At 48.7% G+C, this 6,977-nt stretch overlaps 1 long non-coding RNA gene across 1 annotated transcript; it reads left to right on the plus strand.

Moving 5' to 3' along the window:
• Positions 1 to 291: 291 nt before the first annotated feature.
• Positions 292 to 5,070, plus strand: LOC114487873 (uncharacterized). The gene is made up of 3 exons (XR_003683389.2): positions 292 to 374; positions 1,511 to 1,576; positions 4,825 to 5,070. It is a non-coding gene; the product is annotated as an uncharacterized lncRNA (long non-coding RNA).
• The last annotated feature ends 1,907 nt before the right edge of the window (positions 5,071 to 6,977 follow it).

The raw sequence follows: 6,977 nt of genomic DNA on the forward strand, positions 1-6,977 counted from the left end.
ATTCCTGTGCCCCCGCGGAAGCCCTCCGACTGCTCCCCAAAGCTGCAGAGTAGGGGGCCAGCTCCCAGGAGAGCTTCCAGGCCCCGCCATGATCCGCTGCCCCCTCCATCTCCAGCCTCGTCCCACCACCCACGCCACGCAGGGCGATGCTGGGCTGCCCGTCTCTGCAGGCCCCGGGGCTCCGTGTTGCCAGCCCTGTTCCTCCTCTTCCCAGAACTCTCTCTCCACCCTGGTCACATGCTCACACTTCTTCATCTGCCAGCTCCTCCCTGACCTTCAGACTCAGCGTGGCATCACCCTCCCCAGGGTGCCTTCTCTGAGCCCTGGGCTGGGAGGCACCTCCGCTGCAGGTGGTGAGGACCCGAGGACCGCAGGTAAGGTGCCTACCCCACGGTGATGCCCCTGTATCTGCCTGGCTCGCCCACCCGCAGTGACTTTGAATCCAGCATTGCCCCTAAGGCTTCTGGGGTGGAGCCCCGGAGTCTGTGCTTTTAGCGAGTGATCCTTGTCACCTCTGGAAAGCATTGTTCTAACCTCCCTTTGCCTTTCCTGGTTTAGACCAGGGTTTGGCTGAAAGTAGGTTCTCAGCGATGAGTCGTGAATAGGACTGAATCAAAGCGTTAAATCAGAGTCTCTTGGGGCCCCTTCTGCTGTACCAGTTCTTTGCCATTAAAAAAGAAGACTGTGTGTCATTCCTCAGGCCCAGTTTTTTCTTTCCAGTGCCCAGTTCCCGTTGAAGGGGCAGAGAGTGTGTTGGGAGACTTTCTGCTGTTTGTTCCTGGTCTTTCTTGTTATTCTTGTTGTTCCAGGAGGTTCCAATGCCCACAAACCCTCCCCTCATAGAATCAAGAGGCCGACGGAAGGACAGCAGTCATAGGGCCTTTGGGTAACTTTAAAAGGGTGACTCTTTTTAGAGCGTTGATGATCTGAGGAGGGAGAACGCTGCTCTGTGGCCGTAGAGATGCCTGTGACTAATTGTCTTTTGACAAGTCTGAGACGGCAAGGTCAAGTGGAAAATATCTCTAGCAAAACTTTTGGTGCCATGAGGAAGAAGAAACAAGCATTTATCAAAGACCCACTCTGTGCTGGCCGTGGGTTCTGTGCTTGACACACACTGTTTCATTGAATCCTCTCGAATGCTCCCACTTCAGGCATGAGGAAACTGAGTCTCAGAGAGGAAAACACGTTGCCCAAGACGGTATGGTTGTTACCTAACAGCAGCAGGGTTAAAGGTTGGTTGCTTAGGGCCTCATGCCTGTGAGCTTTCCACCGATCATATCTGAGCTGGGATGGGGGTCAGGGAACAGGGGTCTAGAGCAGGGTGCACCATCCTAACTGTAGAGCCAGGGCCCTCGGGCCACCTCTCTGGACCACAGTTTCTTCCCTTGCCAGTTGTGAGGCTGGATTTCCTGGGCGCTTTCAGGAAAAGAGCCTTGTTCTAGGGAACAGGAGCTTGGGGTTTTCTGCTCAGTTTATGGCAGGTCACTTGCCCTCACTTTCCACCTTCCAGGTGAAGTTTTCTGACGATGGTCCTAGGAAGTCCTGAAGCACCATGGAGGCTGTACTGGGGCTCAAGGTAGTTGAAGGGGGTGGGGTCCTGACCAAGAGGGGAGGTCCTGACTTCACTTTGGATGGTTTACATATGGCGATCACATGTAAGAGTTCTTATGAAGAAAGATCCACGGCTACATATGAATGAGTGTAGAGGTGAGTAAAAGAATGAATACACACAAAGCCTGACGATTACAAAGTCTCTATGGCCCCGTCTCTCTCCGGGTCAACGGCCAGGTGTTTTATTGACCAATGGCAAGAGCTCTACACATGACTGTGGTGTCAAGAGTGGTAATGTCTCCACCCAAAGCCAACACCTCCCACAGACTTGTAGGGCCCAAATGTACCAACATGCAAGTTACTATTACTCTGCTTAGTCGTCTCATTGGTCATTCACAGGGTGCTTCACAGTCTGTAAAGCACATTCATATGCATGGTCGTATTGTGATGTGTTGTCAGTTTTACCAAGATTGTGGTTTCAGGGTTTGGGAAGCTCCATTTTAATGGGCCCACCTTCTCACTGACACCCTCACACCAACCCCTCTGAGGCTCTGGAAACTTCCATTTGCCCTTAAAGGCCAGCTCGAGTGCCACCATCTCTGGGAAGCCTCACACCCTCCCTTTGCTGTTTGGCCCTTCTTCCTCTGGGGCCCATCTGACTCTGGCCCTGATGAAGCGTGTTCCAAGTTTGGTTGCTATTTAGCTGTTACTCATCTCCCCTCCGATCACAAAAGCAAATGGTTCAGTTAACACCTAAAGGGATAAAGAATGAAGGATGCATGAATGCATGAACGAATGAATGGACTAACGAATGAATGACTAAATGCATAAGAACCGGGTTTCTTATAGTAGTCAACTTCCTCTACCTCCCTGATTCCCTAGGTAAAGTCAGTTCCACCTTAATGCTCACCATACAGCAGGTCTATGAGGGCCTGCTAGGTGCCTGGGACCACACCAGGTACAAGGGACACAGTGGTGAACAGGAAAGTCAAGGGTCTCTGCCCTCATGGAGTTTCTACTTTTCGCGCACACAGTCAGAGCACTTCTCACAGGGAATGGTCTGCCCCTGTATTGATGTGTGTCTTTCCAAATCTCCGTGGAGATCAGGACTATGTCTTGTTAATCTTCATACCCCCAGCACCCAGCTCAACACCTAGTGAAGGTTAGGTGCTCAGTAAATGTTTGATGGATGAATGTTGACACCCATCACAAGCCAGGTTCTTTGCTCGATCCTATTTCTGGGTCATATCCAGGACCTAGGACTAAACTGTAAACACATTTCCTAACATTCCAGGAATCTCAAGCAGCACCCTGAGCAATGAATATTTTTATTTTTCAATACTTACACTGTTTACCCTCAAGACAGGGGCATTAATAAATCCCATTCAGTGTGCCTGCATGAGTGTCTGTGTGTGTGTGAAGCTATAGTTTCTGTCGACTGGGACCACGGTGGAGCCCTTGTGTCATGACATGTGTGATGTGTCTGGTGTGTGGCAGGGGCTCAGGAAATGCCAGCATCCTCCCCTTGGCCATTCTCAGTTATAATAGCAGCAAACAGCAACCCCTCAGTATCAGCCTCCTGGCTTGGGGCCTAGGGAGTAAGAGGTGATTTGGAGAAATTTAAAGCCAAGCTGGATCAACCTTATGGATTAAAATCACCACCCATGCATTAGAACTGATATTGCTTCTACAAGGCAGAGCAGAAGATGAAAAAAAAAAAAAAACAGGAAAGAAGATAGTCAAGAATATTAGAACCTCAATGTTCACAGCAGCACTATTGACAATAGCCAAGACATGGAAGCAACCTAAGTGTCCACTGACAGAGGAATGGATAAAGAAGATGTGGTACATACATACAATGGAATATTACTCAGCCATTAAAAACAATGAAGGGCTTCCCTGGTGGCGCAGTGGTTGAGAATCTGCCTGCCAATGCAGGGGACACGGGTTCGAGCCCTGGTCTGGGAGGATCCCACATGCCGCGGAGCAACTGGGCCCGTGAGCCACAATTACTGAGCCTGCGCATCTGGAGCCTGTGCTCCGCAACAAGAGAGGCCGCGATAGTGGGAGGCCCGCGCACCGCGATGAAGAGTGGCCCCCGCTTACCACAACTAGAGAAAGCCCTCGCACAGAAACGAAGACCCAACACAGCCATAAATAAATAAACAAATAAATTAAAAAAAAAAAACAACAATGAAATAATGCCATTTACAGCAACACAGATGGACCTAGAGATTATCGTCATACTAAGTGAAGTAAGTCAGACAGAGAAAGACAAATATCATGATATCACTTATATGTGGAATCTAAAAAAAAAATGTTACAAGTGAACTTATTTACAAAACAGAAACAGACTCACAGACATAGAAAACAAATTTAAGGTTACCAAAGGGGAAAGTGGGGGAGGGATAAATTAGGAGTTTGGGACTAACATATACACGCTACTATATATAAAGTAGATAACCAAGAAGGACCTACTGTACAACACAGGGAACTCTACTCAGTATCTTGTAATAATCTAGGAGAGGCCACAGCAGAGGGAGGCCCGCCTACCACACACACAAAAAATAATAAAATAAAAAAAATAAGGTGCTGATCCGATTCTGGAAAAGAGTCTCTGCCATTCATCCTTTCATCCCTATTCCTTTATTTAAGTGAGTGTTGGTTGAACATTTACTATGTAGGGTTGTAAACATTCGTAAATGTTTACTATGTAGGGTTGTAAACAAAAGTAAATGTTGAACATTTACTTGGGTAGGGTTGGCAAACTATTTCCACCAAGGGCCAGACAGTAAATATTTTAAGTTTTGCGGTTTAAGACAGAGAAAGACAAATATCATGATATCACTTATATGTGGAATCTAAAAAAAAAATGTTACAAGTGAACTTATTTACAAAACAGAAACAGACTCACAGACATAGAAAACAAATTTAAGGTTACCAAAGGGGAAAGTGGGGGAGGGATAAATTAGGAGTTTGGGACTAACATATACACGCTACTATATATAAAGTAGATAACCAAGAAGGACCTACTGTACAACACAGGGAACTCTACTCAGTATCTTGTAATAATCTACAATGGAAAAGATTCTGAAAAAGAATTCATATATATATATAAAATTCACATTTTATATATATTATTATACAATTTATATTTATATATTATATATATATATATATCTGAGTCGCTTTGCTGTACACCTGAAACTAACACATTATAAATCAACTATACTTCAATAAACTATAGTTTTTTTTTTCTTCTTGCTTTGGTAGGATCGAGTCTGAATCTCCAGCTGCTGCATAACCAACTCCACTTCTTCAGTTTAAAGTGCTGATCCGGGGCTTCCCTGGTGGCGCGGTGGTTGCGCGTCCGCCTGCCGATGCAGGGGACGCGGGTTCGCGCCCCAGGCCGGGAGGATCCCACATGCCGCGGAGCGGCTGGGCCCGTGAGCCATGGCCGCTGAGCCTGCGCGTCCGGAGCCTGTGCTCCATGACGGGAGAGGCCACAGCAGAGGGAGGCCCGCATACCACACACACAAAAAATAATAAAATAAAAAAAATAAGGTGCTGATCCGATTCTGGAAAAGAGTCTCTGCCATTCATCCTTTCATCCCTATTCCTTTATTTAAGTGAGTGTTGGTTGAACATTTACTATGTAGGGTTGTAAACATTCGTAAATGTTTACTATGTAGGGTTGTAAACAAAAGTAAATGTTGAACATTTACTTGGGTAGGGTTGGCAAACTATTTCCACCAAGGGCCAGACAGTAAATATTTTAAGTTTTGCGGTTTACAGGGTCACTGTCACAATTACTCAGCTCTGCCACTGCAGCAGGGAAGGAGCTACACAGACAATCGGTAAATAAATAAGTGAGGCCGCTGTGTGCAATGAAACTTTACATATAAAAACAGGTGGAGGGCCAGATTTGGCCCACGGGTCACCCCTGCACTGGGACCACTAGGTACTGGGGAAGCAGAGATGATCAGTTCCCCTGGAGAAGTTCACAGAGAAGGAAATAGGCAAATGCAGCGCCCTGTGCTCAGGCTTCTAACACAGAAGGTCCTTTGAATAAGATAAAGCAAGCGAGGTAGGCACTTCCTGGGAGGCACAGAGAAGAATTGACAGAGGAGAGGACTCTGACTGGGTCTTGAGAGGTAAGGAGGAGTTCACCAGGCAAAGGGCAGAGAATATTACAGGTGGAAGGAAGATGCAGAAGCATGGCGGCTGGAGAGAGTGCTGCGAACTGGGCTCGAGGCCACCACCTCAGCAGCCTGTTCCTGCCCTGCCTGCCTTCTGCTGTAGTCTCTGTACCTTTGTTGTCTCCTCTGATCATTTTATTTAACTCACTTGCTTATGGGTGGCCCTACCTCTGGAGTGTGAGTTCTACGAGGGCAGGAATGACCTGCACCACGGGGTGAAGTGTCACCTTTATGTTTTCCCAGCGCCCGTGCCGGCTCCCGCCATGGCAATCAGCATGCTGGGGACAGTCGTCTATTCATGGGTCTGCCTATTCCCTTGCCATGAGCCATGCAGGGCAAGACCCAGGTCTTCTTAATCCATGTGTGGCTCCCCTGCACCTCGGTCCATGGCTGGGGCTCAGCACACACATGCTGTGGGGACAATCAATGCAAGTGACTCAGCGCGGTGAAAATGAGGCAGGAGAGGACGCTGGAGGGGGTCAGGACTCAGGTCATGGTGGCCGTGTGTGTCACAGGCAGGTGCTGGGATGTCAACCCGGCTGTGCCGAGACACAGGTTACTCCCTTCGCAGGAGTACACGCTCAGGGGACAGTCCCATAAACCGACAGTGTTAATGCAGGTGGCGGAGGTGAGGGCATGAAGGGCACCTAGGGCAGGGCTACTAAACCACCAAGGAGGGAGCTGGGTTGTCTGGGATCAGTGGGGAGGGGCAGGTAGCCAGAGCATTGCTGCAACGCCTGAGGGCCTGGCAGAAACCCCGAGGCTTTAGGACAACACAGAAGTGACCCTTCATCCCACGTTGTAGGTCATTCTTGTCCCCAGAGAACGCGCATCCATGTCCCCCTAAACTACGGAGGCAGGCCTGCCCCTTGGGGACCGAGGACTTACAAGCTGTGACGTGCGGCAAGTCACACCACTACTTAGCCCCTGTTTCTCATCTGAAAAACAGAAATAACCATGACACCCCTGTCCTGGCTGGGGCTCCCTGGGAAGCAAACTCTGAGGAAGAGATTTAGGCACCGGCAGGGCGTTAGGGAGTGGCCCCATCCATCCCGCGGGGAGGAAGAAAGTGGGAGGAGCTGGACTGTGATGCGGTCACAGTGAAGGCTTCCGGGCTCTGGGCTGCATGGTCCTGAGGGAATGAGGACCTCATGGGAGTGGGGCCATGTCTCAGATAGTGAAATGACTCTCTCTGGCTCCACCTTGAGAAAAAAAAAAAAAAAGAAA

This window comes from Physeter macrocephalus, chromosome 15, assembly GCF_002837175.3.
Source record: "Physeter macrocephalus isolate SW-GA chromosome 15, ASM283717v5, whole genome shotgun sequence".
NCBI classification, from domain to species: Eukaryota; Metazoa; Chordata; class Mammalia; order Artiodactyla; family Physeteridae; genus Physeter; species Physeter macrocephalus.